This window comes from Saimiri boliviensis, chromosome 1 (genome assembly GCF_048565385.1).
Source record: "Saimiri boliviensis isolate mSaiBol1 chromosome 1, mSaiBol1.pri, whole genome shotgun sequence".
NCBI classification, from domain to species: Eukaryota; Metazoa; Chordata; class Mammalia; order Primates; family Cebidae; genus Saimiri; species Saimiri boliviensis.
In genome coordinates, this window is record NC_133449.1 from 299,714,233 (window position 1) to 299,727,416 (window position 13,184).

Here is a 13,184-nt window from a genome sequence, read left to right on the forward strand (position 1 = left end):
AGGTTGTCAGTATGGAAATAAATTATCCCTGATTTTCTGAGAATTGAAATCTCCACTGGAGGCGTGCCCTCAGTTCCCTGATTCTGAACGGGCAGGGGTGGGCGAGGTGGGATCTGTAAACATTGGCGCATTTGTGGTACAGCATCTGTGGTTACTTTCACACCATGATGGCAGGGCTGAGTAGCTGCCCAAGAGAGCACATGACCTGCGACACCCAGCTGGTTATGGGAAAAATCTGCCACCCCCATTCTAAAGGAACTGAGGTGTGCAGGCACTGGCAGACACACAAACCCACACTCACCTTGGTAAGGCTTGGACTGAACTTGGGAACAGGAGCAGACCAGGGCATGGGGCCCATTGCTGGGCCAGAGACACCAGCCTGATTAGAAGGGGCCGTCTGGAAGAAGTGCCTCCCAGTGCTGGAGATGGGAAAGCCCCAGATGGACACCATGGGAGGAGAAAGGCTAGACCTTCTCTTACTCCACAGAGGTGTTCCCAAATGTGGACGTGGAGGCAGGGGTCAGGCCCTGTGTTTCTGAGCAGGACAGGGCCAGGATTCCAGGGACAGCAAATGTGACTCTAGGGGACCGGTGATGCAGAAGTCAGAGCAGCCCTTCCCTCAGAGATCTGAGCTCTCCCTGGCTGCAGACTCCCCACGGGCTGCCCATGGCCTGGGACCTGTGCACCTCAGAAAGGGGCTGGCCCTGGCAAGTCTCATTCTCATGCAGAGGAGGCAGCCCTGGGACAGAGGGACGGTCTGCTGGCCAGTCAGAGCCCACTCGGGGAAGCACAACCACCAAGACCTAGGGGAAGGCGGCATGGGGGAGGAATCGGCCCCCAGCTGCCTGAGAAAGCTGGAGAACTTCAGGTCCAGGAGGCCCGGGGGAGCCATCAGCCAGCCAGTGGGCTGGGTTTCCCAGGATGGCCCCTGACTCTGACGCCAGTGACAATGACTCCATCCTTTGTGTTTCCAGGCTGGTGGGTAATGGCCTTGCTGTTGCTTAGAGCTCCGGGCTGCTTCTCAGTGCCCCATTTGACCTCTCAGCCATCCCAGCTCTAGTTAACCATGTCGGGGGGTTAAGTCTCATGCTTGCCTCGCTGGACTCCTAACGCGGGGGACAGGTGTTCAGGGTGCTCGTCCCTGTGGACCACACAAGGATGTGGGCTTGGGCCCGCGTGTGCATTTCCATTCATCAGTCTTGGTAGAGATCTGGGAAGCGGAGGGGATGGGGAGTGTCAGAACCAGGGTGACGTCAACTCAGCATGAAGCCACAGCAACCAGGGAGCCGCAGGTTACTGCACACAGGGCCAGAGCAATGACGGCGGCAGGTCTCTGGGTGCAGGTATTGCAAAGCACAGCGCCCTGGTGCGATTTCCTGCCTCGCTGTGGCTGACCCGGCCCCATCCCCGAGGCGGCTGGGCACTGTGGTCGGCAGCGCCCTGCCTGCTCAGCTGGACCTGGGCTTCAGTCCTGGCTCTCAGCAGCTCCGTAAAGTAAAGCTAGTGGAGTCCCTTCCTCCCACAGCCTTCGTGGGAACCAAACGCATCATTCAATAGAACATTTCTAAAACACTGTTCCACATCTTCCAGCTCCATTTTCTCATCGTTCAGTCCTTTTACAACTATTTGCAAAGAAAAAGAGAGAGAGAGAGAGAGAGAGAGAGAGAGAGAGAGAGAGAGAGAGAGAACTGCCGCTGATGAGAAGTAACTTTGATTAATTCGGGTGAAGTTAAATACTCAGCACCCCGTTAGTGCAGCTTCACACTACTCGTCATGCAGTCTATCCATTCCACTCTCCTGCGTTCACTCCAAGCAGCACCTCTGGAAAACACTGCTGAGTGGCGAAGACTATTTCTGCAGGAAGACAGACCTTCTGGGTTGGACTCCATTTTTACCACGCTTTCTCCCACTGGGGAGAAGACCTCGACATTCTACCGCAGAAACATTGTTCTTCACCACAATAAAAGGATTACTTTTGGGGGGGAAGAGACTTTGTGAAAACGAGTGTTTCATCAAAGAACAAGGATAGCTTGGACCAGCTGATCCCCCCACTTCTCTCTTGAAGGGACTCTCTCCTGAGCCCCACCCTCCATCTGCCTGCTGAGCGCTGGCCGCCCGCTGGCCTGGGTGATCACGCTCACTGGGGCTGCAGTCTGCCTGGGAGCCCCCGCCCCGGGCTACCAATGGCAGATGCTCACGTCATCCGTCCTGGAGACCAAACCCCAAGGTCACTTTCAGTCTCCTGTTTTTCTAAAAAAGGATCAAGAACTTTTGAAAGCAACTCATCATTACTAATCAAATGGAATTTAGGTTTCATAGAAACAACTCATTTCTTACTCAAATTCGTGTTTTATCCTTTAAATAGCATTGGATAACGTGCGAAGTAGAAAAGTTCCGTTTACAAGTTGTCTTTCTTGTTAAAGAATAAGTGTGCTGAGCGTTACAGCTCTTTTAGGATTTGTTTAGCAAGCTTTCCGGTTTTTGCCAGAAACCCCCCCCCCCAAAAAAAAAAAAAGGAAAAAGAATAAGTGTGCTAATCACTCTGTTAAGCCCTAACCTACGTAGCTGTTAGGCAGGCTGTGCTTACAGGCACACGGTACATTCCATAACCTTGTACGTTAACCAAGATATCTGTGCCGGACGTGCTCATCTCTCCAATGCTTTCACCTGTTTAGAAAAGTTTTAAGTTATTAGCCAATCGTGTTTTAGTTTAGATTGTAAGGTCTGGCTCCAGCCAATGGAGATCAGACACAGCAGTAAGGACAACCCTGAAAGTGTTAGGAATAAATGTGTGTGTTTTCCTTTGTTCATTGCACTCTCGTGGCAAGATGGCTAGTGAGAATACCATTTCTGCAGTCCAGGAAGTGAACATTGCGTGGCTGAAAGATCCTTTGTCTCCATGCTAATTTTTCTTTGCGGCACTGTGCATCTATTTCCAACAGATAAGTTACATTGCTGCTATAGTGTCGTCAGTGATCATAAACGTGACTCCAGGTGAACAGGAGCCACAGCATAGACACAGCAGTGGTGGTGAGAGCAGCACAGCATCCATGGCCCATGCCCTCTCCCAGGCTCCAGTGGCTCCATCTCTGGAGGGTATGGAGCGCCCTGGGCAACTTGGCAGCTTGGCGATGTGAAGGTGATTCCAAGAGGACCTCTGGAGTTTCCCTGTTTCCCAAGGTGCTCGTTCGTTCATCAAAACGAACACCAGGCTCAGTGGCTCATGTCTGTATTCCTAGTACTTTGGGAGGCCAAGGCGGGTGGATCAGGAGGTCAGGAGTTCAAGACCAGCCTGACCAATATGGTGAAACTCTGTCTCTACTAAAAATACAAAAATTACCAGGGTGTGGTGGTGTGTGCCTGCAGTCCCAGCTACCTGGGAGGGGGCGGCAGAAGAATCGCCATAAACTGGTAACCACTCACGCCATCCAAGTTCTCTCCCTTCTCTCTGATCTTAGTGGCAACAAATTGAAGTCACTGCTCTGCTACGTCGTGCTGAGAAGGCACCTGCAGAGCACCGGGTAGATGATGGAGAATGCTTCTCATCTGTGCTAGTCCGTTCTCACGCTGCTGTGAAGGAATGCCTAAGCCCGGGGAATTGACAGAGAAAAGAGGCTTAATTGACTCACAGTTCCACATGGCTGGGGAGGCCTTGGGAAACTTGCCATCATGGGAGAAAGCACCTCTTCACAGCGCGGCAGGAGAGAGGATGGGTGCCCTCAGGGGACACGCCAAGTTGTTGTAAAGCCATCAGATCTCATGAGATTCACTGACTATCATAGGAGCAGCATGGGAGAAACTGTCCCCACGATTCAGTGACCTCCACCTGGTCCTACCCTGGACACATGGGGATTACTACAATTCATGGTGAGATTTGGATGGGGACACAGAGTCAAACTGTATCACCATCGCCCCAGGAGTCTCAGCAGTTTGAAGACATCAACCCGTAATTCCTCATGGTAGCTGTTAGGACAATGCACCTAGAAAGGACATCTCAGGGCTTCCCGCCATGCCCTGGACTACGCTGTGGGTGAAGATGGAACCAGGAGGGGCAGCACCCACCATCAGCTGTCCCAACCCATGCCCTCCTGCTGCTGCCTCAAAACAGATCAGTGCAAGGCTACAGTCTCAAATGTCAGCTTACACTCCAAAGAGAACCTTACAAAAACATCTCCTGCCCACCCCACCTCCACCCCAGCCCCAACTCCTGATGCACAGGGGAAATAATCAACTGTCGGGTTGAGCATGCCTGGTGGCTCATGCCTGTAATCCAAGCACTTTGGAAGGCTGAGGTGGGAGGACTGAACCCAGGCATTCCAGACCAACCTGGGCAACACAGGAAGACTCTGTCTCTACAAATAAAAACAATAAAAAGAAATTAGCTGGGCATGATGGTGCACCTTTGTGGGCCCAGCTACTCTGGGCTGAGGCTAGACGATGGCTTGAGCCCAGGAGGTAGAGGCTACAGTGAGCCATGATTGTGCCTCTGCGCTCCAGCCTGAGTGATAGAGTGGGATCATCTTAAAAAAAGTCAAATTAACTGTTGACTCCTTTAGATGTTTCTCCTACCATTCCATTTTACATTCTAAGTAACACATTTATACTACTACTTACTGATTATTTAGGATGGGAAGCTGGGTACCAATGGTCTCCTGTGGAAGGTGATAATTCAGTGGATGTATTCCTCAAACTCCACTACACACACACACACGTTCACAACCACGGTCCAAAGTAGACTACAGTTTCCTGTCTTTGCACAGCTTTTTCTTTTTGTTTGTTTGTTTCTGGATTTCACAATTTTCTTTTACCTATCACGCCCCTGCACCCAAACTTTCTCCAGGAGCTGGAAGATTCTTCATGGTGCAGGGAAGCGCATCAGGCCATGGGCAGCCCCTTTCGTGAAGGGCTGGAAGAGTCTCTCCATCCTGCTCCCCCAAGACCAGCCCCCACTCCCCGCTCTCCTGGGGGCTCCCATTCACCCTTCACCCTTCACCTGCTGGTGCACACTTTTCCAGGTCTGGGGCTGTGCATGGAATCCCCCTTCATTTTCTAGTTTGAAACATGCCAATTAGCTTTTGGGGGAGAAAATGCACACAAGATCTTTTATTGAGGCTTTGAATATATGAAAACACTTTGAAATTTTACTTTGCCATTTTAAACCTTAGACAATGTTTTAGAAATAACTGAATGAATGTAAGAGAGAGAGAGAGAGAGAGAGATAGAGAGAGAGAGAGAGAGGGAGTGTGTGTGTGTACATCACTGTTGCAACTGAAAGAATCCCAATCTGAAAACCATTAATGAATTCAGGGGTCCTGGGCTGGGGCTGGACAGTTTTCTGAGAAGCGAAGACTCCAGGCTCCATCGGGCACTTGGAACTGCAGTGGAAGGAGCTGGAAGGCTCTGCCTGGACTCCAGCTTTAGGAAGATGCCTGGCCGCATCTTAGCTGTGCAGGCATCCTAGGGACCACAGGCCTGCTGGGTGAGGCCTCCAGCTGGGCTCCCTGCCTGCTGGTCTGTGTGGGGTGGTCACGGGAGCAGCTGCACGTCTGTGGGGGGGGGGGGCGGGCAGCAGGGGTCTGTGGATTCTGCTTTCCATCAAACGCAAAGACCCTTTCCACTCCCCACCCTCCCCACCATCCTTGCCTTCAGAGCTGCTCTGAAGAGATGGCTCCGATTTCTGCTGGGCATGCTAATGCCCCTCCACCTCCATGTGTCTTACCCTTCCTGAGGCTGTGGCATCAGCTCCCCACTGTTCCCGAGGCCAGGCCACGTGTCCAACCACCTTCAACTTCCAGAATCATCTGGACTCACCCCATGAGCTTTCATCTTCTCTCTTGTTCCCCCTCTCATAAGTTCCTGCTTATTTTTATTTCTTAATTTTATGAAAACTCTGAGCAAGAGGGTTCTCATGTGAGTCTGGTCGGATATATATGATGAACTGGGAGCATATTGATTGCACGTTAAAAAACAAAGAAACATTGCTTTGAACATATATTGGACCATTTTCCCATGATGTTCTGACAAAACAAATTCTGTCCACACTTGGAGGCTGGAGGCAGACACAGAAGGAAGGTGCAGGTGCCCCCTGGGCTTTCTCTTCTCCCCAGTGGCTTTTCTGATTCCTCTGTTGATTCTTCCTCCCAGATTTCACATGGGGCTGGCAGAAAACAAACAACAACAACAAACACACATGCACATGCACACGTGTGCACACATACACACATGCACAGGCTGCGTGCACACATGCACACACACATTTACATGTGCACACTCACATGCACACACAGAGGTACACACGTGCACACACACATGCAGATACAGATGCGCAGGGACACACACGTGCAGACACAGGTGTGCATGCACACACAAGCAAGTACACATACATAACAGACACATACATGTGTGCACTCATGTGTACGCACATACACACAGGTTCACACATGCACACTCGCATGCACACACAGGAACACACATGCGACCACACACAGGCACATGCTCACATGCACACATATAGACACACACACACTTGCATACACACATGCTCAGGCACGCATGCACACATGAAAGCAAGCACACACACACACATACACACACACACAAAACTTTACAGAACTCTCAAGACACAGAAGGTACCTCGTGGAGTTTCAGGGGAGGGGGAGCAGGGCTTGAGGGCACTAACCGCTCCTCCCTGACACCCGCCACAACTTGGTCTGCCATGAGGCCACTTCAGTAAAGATTTTTACATCTAAACTTTCTACAGGAACTTTTCACTTTCCCTCTCTGATTTCTCCTGGTATTTCACTTCTGCTGCTGCTTTCTCTGCCTCTGGGGCTGGCTGGGACCTCAGCCTGGGAGGGTTCCCCTCTGCCTCGGACCTCACGTGCCCACGTCCTGGCACCCAGCTCCCCCTCCCTGAAGCTGGCATCCTCGCAATTTCACTTTTGCATAATTCCTTCTGTTGTCTCTGGCTCCCCCAGTAGACAGTCAGTGTTCCATGTGCAGCGTCATGACTGGTTCTGAGCAAATGACAGGTTCCTGACGGACATTCCCAGGGAGCAGCTACCCCAGCTCTCAGTCCTGCTGCCCACAAGTCCCTCGCTACAGACATTCCACAGTGTGGACCCACCTCCAACATGGCAGGTGTGAATTTTAAAACAAATATATGTTCCTCTTTGATGTAGAACCTACAGCCTTATTTAAAATACTTATGGGATTTGATTTAGGAACATAACAAATTAATTTTCAAATTAAATGTGTGTTTTTGGAAATTTTTATGCATAGGTGGAATACCAAGTTTATACTCATCATGTGAAACATTAAAACTCAGGGGACGTGTGGCACCCCGTGGTCCCACAGTGCAGCACGTAAGTGTTTTAATGTCATGCTACTGTATTTTATACACGACACCCTCACAAGCATGCACACTCAGGTGTGTCTTCTGCTGGTTTGAATAGGAAGAAGTCAACCCTGATGTTTAAGGATGGCTTGTGGTGCTGAATTTCTGTTTGCATTGGGATAACTGATAGCTTCTTGCCTCTTTTTTTTCCTCAGATAACTCCACCCCCTGATGTGGTTTGCATTTGTGTCCTCACCCAAATCTCATGTAGAGTTGGAGGAAGGGCCTGGTGGGGGGTGGCTGGATCATGAGGGTGGATTTCCCACTTGCTGTTGTGGTGACACGGAGTGAGTTCTCATGAGATCTGGTTATCTGAAAGTGTGTAGCACTGCTGGGTGTGGTGGCTCACACCTGTCATCCCAGCACTTTGGGAGGCCGCAGTGGGCGGATCATGAGGTCAGGAGTTTGAGATCAGCCTGGGCAATACGATGAAACCGTGAAACCCATCTCTACTGAAAATACAAAAATTATCCGGGTGTGGTGGCACACACCTGTAATCTCAACTACTCAGGAGGCTAAGGCAGAAAAATCGCTTGAACCTGGGAGGTGGAGGTTGCAGTGAGCTGAGATTGCAACACTGCATTCCAGCCTGGGCAACAGAGACTCCGTCTTAAAAGAAAAAAGAAAGAAAGAAAGAAAGAAAGAAAGAAAGAAAGAAAGAAAGAAAGAAAGAAAGAGAGTAGCACTTCCCCTCTCACTTCCTCTCTCCCCTGCTCCACCATGATAAGACAGGCTTGCTTCCTTCCCACCTTTCACCATGATTATACGTTTCCTGAGGCTTCCTAGTTATGGTTCCTATAGAGCCTGCAGAACCATGAGCCAATTAAACCTCTTGACTTCGTAAATTGCCCAGTCTCAGGTAGCTCTTCATAGTAGTGTGAGAATGGACTAATACACCCCTTAAGGCATCTTGAGGTCACAGTTTTGTCTGGGAGTGGTGGTGCATACCTGTGGTCTCAGCTACTTGCTGAGGTGGGAGAATCATGAACCCAGGAGTTTGAGGCTGAAATGAGCTATGATTGTGCCACTGTATTGCCAGCCTAGGTAACAGAGCAAGACTCTGTCTCAAAAAACAAAACAAGACAAACAAGAACACACAATTTTATAGGCACAAGATCTGGCTTGAGACTTGATACAATGAATGCCCTGAAATTCAGCTGTGATTGTTTACCCCTTGCTCCTTCCTCAGTCTGAAATTTTAAGGACATACAATATAGAAAATTACTCTCTTTTTAAGTCTATGTTTTAAGCAATTTCATTATCACATAATTGCAGCATATCACTTTGCTCAATTTTAAAATAACCATTAGTGTGAATAAGGTGTCTAATGTGGCAACAAATGTTTCCCAGGGTACAAATGGTCTAATGTGGGTAAATACGTTCATGTGGCAGAAACTATGAAGAGTAAAACAAAATAGTAGTTTTTAAAATATGAGACTACTAAATTTAATTGTAGGCTTAAAAAATAAGTTATATTGCCCTCAAATAATTTTAAAACTTATATCTCTTTCATTGAATCTTAAGAAAGAAAAAACAAGAACAGAATAAGACATTCATATTAAGTAACAAAAGGAAAAGTTCCCAGTGCCAGGAGTTGTTTGAGAGTTGAATATGTTACCAAGAGAGGTATGAAATTTCTGAAACTTTAAGAGTAAATAAATGATACCAGTTTGCAACTGCTTAGTGTAACTTAAGTATAAATCCCGTAGGTAAAATCCCCTGACTGAGATGGCTGAGGGGCAAAGCTGGCCCTTAGGTCTGCTCAAGGGCACTGGGGCAGGAGATTTTTGCCATTGGTGAAATGGCAAAGAATAAAGACTGTGCTTACAATCTGCAAGTATCGTGGTGAAATTAGCTGTTGATATTTCTCAGGGTTCTTTTTGCACAAGTTAGTACTTGACTGGTTCATCATCTTGTCCATCAGCCTTCTGTCTCCCACCTCTCTCTTTCTTGTTTCTTTATCACTCCAGAAAGGACATGCTGAAATGTACTTAAAGAGAATGTTCTGGAATGAACACCAGGCAGTGTAGGGTTAGAAGATCAGGACTAGGAAGCAGGGTGGGGTCAGAAAGTGCAGGGAGGCTGGCTCCTCACATGCCTATCCCCAGAGTGGATTCCAACCTGTAGCCCAAGGTTGACTATCCCAAAGGAATAAGCTGAAAGTTTTCTTTTTCTTTTGATTGTTTATGGCTAATGATAAATTCAAAAATCGAAGCAACAGAAAATTAAGATAATTCACTGGATAAGTTATAAATACATGATGAAAGCACAGACATGCATTTGTGCCCAGACTGTCCACCTCCCTGAGTGGAGATTATCTGGGCCTGTGTGGAATTCTTGCCTGCATGGAAATCACTGATAGATAAATAGTGGCACACTACAGTGTTCTGTTCTAACTGTCTAAATATTCCAAGACACTTGACATTTCTGCCTTGCAGGGTGGCTTTGAGAGACACCCTGAAATGAGACGATGAACACAGAAGTTATCCCTAGACTATGAAGTGATTTATAAGTGAAGGAATCAGCTTTTACAGACCAACATTGTTATGGAAGATTTTCATTCTTTAACGAAATGACCATTCTTGTGCATGCGTGATTCTTTGTCATGAGTAAGAACAGAACTCTATGTGTATTAGTCTGTTCTCACATTGCTAATAAAGACATATCTGAGACTGGGTGATTTATAAAAAAAAAGATGTTGAATAGACTCACAGCTCCACATGGCTGGGGACGTCTCTCAATCATAGCAGAAAGTGAAGGAGGAACAGAGGCACATCTTACATGGCGGCAAGCAAGAAAGCGTGTGCAGGGGAACCGCCCTTTATAAAACCATCAGACTTATTCACCATCATGAGAACAGCATGGTAAAACCACCCCATGATTCAGTTTTCTCCATCTGCTCCCTCCCGTAACATGTGGGGATTATTAGGATTCAAGGTGAGATTTAGGTGGAGACACAGAGCCAAACCACATCACTGTGGTTTTACCTGAACAGGCAGCATCGTTTACAAGAGCTTGATTTTTCAGGTGAGAAAAATAGCCCAGTTCCTTCTTCTGCCTGAGGTTTAGCTGCTCCTTGGGAGTACACGGGCTTCCCTAACCACAACAAAATGCACCCAGCTGTGGAAAGTACAGCACTGATTTTTCTCAGCCACCCCACCCCTCCTGACCACGGAGACCGCAGTATCCGTTTCCCAGCCTCCTCTTGCATCTGAATGCTTGGATTCGTCACCTGCAACCTCAAACACTGGGTAATAACCCGGGAGGTACCAGAGCCCTTCCAGCTGACATCCCTCCGTTGCTCAAGAGCAGAAGCTGCAGGAAACGCAAGCCCTGGGTGCAAACATCGCCACGCAGTGTGCACCTCCTGATGCCACTTCCAATGGGAAAGTGATCCAGACCCTGCTGGGCAGTGCCACAGCCCGTTTGTTCTCTGACCCTTCCATCTCCTGCCTCCCTGGGTGCCTGGGGTTAGCACCTCACTCCTTAGGCTCCTGTGTCCTCTTCAAAGGGTGAAATGTGGCCACACACTGATCCATGACTTCTTAATTCCCCTCTGGGGTATCCTTTTCTTCAACAGATGTTTTCAAAATAATTAAGTGATGGGGATCATGCATTATTGAAAATGCTGGATGCCTCCCTAATGTTCTTCACATTTATATATTTGTCAGCACAAAATTGAGTGTTTGGAAATGTTGTGCTTACTTATTTTTTTAAATTACTGAACACACTCATCCTAGCCAGCTGAGGAGAGGAGAGGGGAGCGGCCACTGGGCAAGCTCTCTGTTTCCTGCAGATGTTCCACAATCAGTGGTTTGAGCAATCATGAAGTCCTACAGGATTTGGGAGCAAGGAACCCTTTAAAGGACAATTCAGCTGATTACCCACCCATAACATAATCCCCAAAATTGGAGCTATTTATTTATTTCTTTTAAAATTTTCAGGAATTTTACCTTCTCTCTTGGTAACCATTTTCCAATGATAAATAACTCTTGGTCTAAGAAAATGTCCTTTTTCCTAGAAATATCCGTTCGGTGTCTAGAATCTTAAAGTCCGGTTCACCTGCGACCCTTACTATTGTCTTGGAACTTGCTTGGGGCACATTCGACATTTCTGGACCACTTGGTCTTAGATCTGATTGATATCTTCACCTAGGCAAGGCAAAAATCTCAGTGTTTTAGATGACCGTGTTTTCAACATTACAGACTTGGTAACAATTCTGAGAAATATATGAGTCTATGGTATTAAAATGAATTTGTGATTTTCAGGTGATTCTAGATTGTTATCTCCCTTTGCAAGCATATTTTTGGCATTTATTGTTAGAAAATATTTGAACTTGGTGCTGCGAGCCTGGACTGATGTCCTGCAGGTTTTCACTCCGTGTCTCAGATCTGCTTGGGCGACACTCTCCAAGGTCACAAGTGACTGAATGTGTCTCAGGATAAGATGCTTTCAACAAGGTAGGCAGATTCTCACACCCATAAGAGCTGCTCAGATAAAAGCATGTCTTTCTAAAAGGAAATTTTCTGGAAAAATGTTCCAGAATGCCTTGGCTTTCAAGGTAAAAACTTGCTTATTGATATTTTCCACAAATATTTACAGAGTAGTCACCTTGTTGCAGGGTCCGTAAATTCAGCCATAAATGTGACAAAAGACCCCCCCCCATTTCTCATGGAGCTCAAGAGATGGGAAAAGGTAATCAGCAGTGTCTTAAGGCATGTCCAGGTCTCCCGACAGCTGCACGCATGCAAATGTGTCACTTCCTGGCGATCGTGTTCCCAATTCTTCCATGCCAAGTTGGCAATTGACCCTGTTTTCTGGGACTCACAGGGAGGTCAGAATAGAAGCCTGGGTTCAGGGCTGCTGGCTAATGACGGTGTTCTCTGTAGGAGACGTGGCAAGCCGGACAATGACCTCATGCACCATTTCCCACACACACACACCAAGCACCAAGCCCAGTGCCAGAACCTGTCCAAGATTCTGAAGCGGGATTCACGAGGAGGTGTCAAACAACATGGTAGAGGAGCTTGGGCTCTAGTTGGATGAGACACAGGAAGAAGGAGGAGGGGATATTTAAAATACAAAATCAAAAGAAAAACTGTACATATTTCTCTTTGATATTAAAATGGCATTTTTGGTAATTTTTGACAAATGACTTTCCAAAAATCACCATCTAATGCTGTATGCTTTTAAGAGACTTTGAATATTAAAAACAAGGGACATTTTTATTCTTGACTGAAATGTTGTGTCATGAAAGTGGCACAGTCAATCAATATCCTTTCAAATAAGAAGTCTAAAACTGATGTTTTAACATGTTTGCATCTGCAAGATTTAGAAAAAATATTTTGGTGAAAAATCAATGATGACAGAACTTCTGTGTCAGGGAAGACGGAGTACATTCTTCCTATTTCTTTCTCTAAAAATAATTAAAAACTTTGGACGTTACATAGGAAACAAATACATAATGACTCTGGAAGGTGGAAAGAAGACAGACTGGCTAGCAAACCTGGGACCCAGGGAACAGCACAGTGATGAAATAGCTGAGTTTTCTTTCTGCCTCAGAAATCCTAGACTTGATGCTAAAGTTAGCAACTCAGAAATTCCAGCAGGTGCAGAAAAACCGTTCAAGAAAAGCATCTCTGTAGACATTGGACCAGGAAAGGAGTAGCCTCACAAGACAGAAAACTTTAGACAATAACCACACCGCTCCCTGCCAGATGCCACATAAAAACCATGGCCTCACCAAATCCACACCAACCAGGGCCAGTGGTGCAATTAGACTTCCACC

At 47.2% G+C, this 13,184-nt stretch overlaps 1 non-coding gene across 1 annotated transcript; it reads left to right on the forward strand.

Annotated features, from left to right (window-relative positions):
• Window positions 1-2,435: 2,435 nt before the first annotated feature.
• On the forward strand, window positions 2,436-2,497 carry LOC120365717 (U7 small nuclear RNA). Its single transcript, XR_005580590.2, has one exon. It is a non-coding gene; the product is annotated as a U7 small nuclear RNA (small nuclear RNA).
• The last annotated feature ends 10,687 nt before the right edge of the window (window positions 2,498-13,184 follow it).